Source organism: Salmo salar, chromosome 29, assembly GCF_965601325.2.
Source record: "Salmo salar chromosome 29, fSalSal1, whole genome shotgun sequence".
NCBI classification, from domain to species: Eukaryota; Metazoa; Chordata; class Actinopteri; order Salmoniformes; family Salmonidae; genus Salmo; species Salmo salar.
In genome coordinates this window covers 29,880,001-29,882,500 of record NC_138319.1, presented here as the reverse complement: position 1 = coordinate 29,882,500, position 2,500 = coordinate 29,880,001, and the positions used below count along the sequence as shown (strand labels likewise).

Sequence of the window (2,500 nt, the reverse complement as noted above, 5' to 3'; positions counted from 1 at the left end):
GATGCTGAAGTAGTGTTACATTAAATTAACTCCCTCTCTGATGCTGAAGTTGTGTTACATAAAATTAACTCCCTCTCTGATGCTGAAGCTGTGTTACTGTCACGCCCTGACCTGAGATAGATGTTTTTCTCTGTTTAGTTAGGTCAGGGTGTGATATGGGGTGGGCATTCTAGGTATTTATATTTCTATGTTTTGGCCAGGTATGGTTTCCAATCGGAGGCAGCTGTCTATCGTTGTCTCTGATTGGGAACCATACTTAGGCAGCCTTTTTCCACCTGTGTTTTGTGGGTAGTTGTTTTCTGTTTTGTGTTTTACCTGACAGAACTGTGCGCTTTCGTTTCCATTGTTTATTATTTTGTTTAAGTGTTCTGTTTAATAAATATCATGAACACGTGCCACGCTGCATCTTGGTCCCCTCATTGCGACGGTCATTACAGTTACATTAAATTAACTCCCTCTCTGATGCTGAAGCTGTGTTACATTAAATTAACTCCCTCTCTGATGCTGAAGCTGTGTTACATTAAATTAACTCCCTTTCTGATGCTGAAGCTTTGTTACATCAAATAAACTCCCCATAAAGGGAGGTGTGTTTGACTAATAAATTGATAGAATGTAGTATTTTTAATAAAAGACTTTGAGAGAGGTTGGTTTCATTCATTCTTATTTCTTGTCTGTTCAAATGTGTGATATGTTGGATTGTTGATATTGCTGGTCACATAAACAAATTCACAGTAAACATTACATTCACAAAATTTCCAAAACAATAAAGACATTTCAAATGTCATATTATATCTATATACAGTGTTGTAATTAGAGGTTGACCGATTAATTGGCATGGCTGATTAGTTAGGGACAATTTTAAGTTTTCATAACAATCGGTAATCAGCCTTTTTGGTCGCCGATTATGGCCGATTACATTGCAATCCACAAGGAAGCTGTGTGGCAGGCTGACCACCTGTTATGCGAGTGCAGTGTCAAAAGGACCTTGTGACTGCAAGGAGCCAAGGTAAGTTGCTAGCTAGCATTAAAATTATCTTATAAAGAACAATCAATCTTCACATAATCACTAGTTAACTACACATGGTTGATGATATTACTAGGTTAACTAGCTTGTCCTGCGTTGCATATAATCAAAGCGGTGCCTGTTAATTTATCATCGAATCACAGCCTACTTCAACTTCGCCAAACGGGGGATGATTTAACAAAAGCGCATTGCCAAAAAAAAAGGCCAATCGTTGCACGAATGTACCTAACCATAAACATCAATGCCTTTCTTAAAATCATTACACAGAATATTTTTTTAAACATGAATATTTAGTTAAAAGAAATTCATGTTAGCAGGCAATATTAACTAGGGAAAATGTGTCACTTCTCTTGCATTCAGTGCAAGCAGAGTCAGGCTATATGCAACAGTTTGGGCTGCCTGGCTCGTTGTGAACTGTGAACTAATTTGCCAGAATTTTACGTAATTATGACATAACATTGAAGGTTGTGCAATGTAACAGCAATATTTAGACTTAGAGATGCCACCCGTTAGATAAAACACGGAACGGTTCCGTATTTCACTGAAATAATAAACGTTTTGTTTTCGAAATTATAGTTCGTATTTCTGTGTGTTTATTATATTATAATGAAGTCTATGATTTGATATTTGATAGAGCAGTCTGATTGAGCGGTGGTAGGCAGCAGCAGGCTCATAAGCATTCATTCAAACAGCACTTTACTGCGTTTACCAGCAGCTCTTAGCAATGCTGTGTGCACAACGCTGTTTACTTCAAGCCTATCAACTCCCAAGATTAGGCTGGCAATACTAAAGTGCCTATAAGAACATCCAATAGTCAAAGGTATATGAAACACAAATGGTTTAGAGAGAAATAGTCCGATAATAACTGCAACCTAAAACTTCTTACCTGGGAAGATTGAAGAATCATGTTAAAAGGAACCACCAGCTTTCATATGTTCTCATGTTCTGAGCAAGGAACTTAAACGTTAGCTTTTTTACATGGCACATATTGCACTTTACTTTCTTCTCCAACACTGTATTTTTGCATTATTTAAACCAAATTGAACATGTTTTATTATTTATTTGAGACTAAATAGATTTTATTGATGAATTATATTAAGTTAAAATAAAAGTGTTTATTCAGTATTGTTGTAATTGTCATTATTACAAGTATATACACTGCTCAAAAAAATAAAGGGAACACTTAAACAACACAATGTAACTCCAAGTCAATCACACTTCTGTGAAATCAAACTGTCCACTTAGGAAGCAACACTGATTGACAATAAATTTCACATGCTGTTGTGCAAATGGAATAGACAACAGGTGGAAATTATAGGCAATTAGCAAGACACCCCCAATAAAGGAGTGGTTCTGCAGGTGGGAACCACAGACCACTTCTCAGTTCCTATGCTTCCTGGCTGATGTTTTGGTCACTTTTGAATGCTGGCGGTGCTTTCACTCTAGTGGTAGCATGAGACGGAGTCTACAACCCAC

At 36.9% G+C, this 2,500-nt stretch overlaps 1 protein-coding gene across 1 annotated transcript in view; it reads left to right on the top strand.

Moving 5' to 3' along the window:
• LOC106590542 (contactin-associated protein-like 2) overlaps positions 1-2,500 on the top strand; it is a 355,426-nt gene that overhangs the window by 205,148 nt on the left and 147,778 nt on the right. The window lies entirely within an intron of this gene.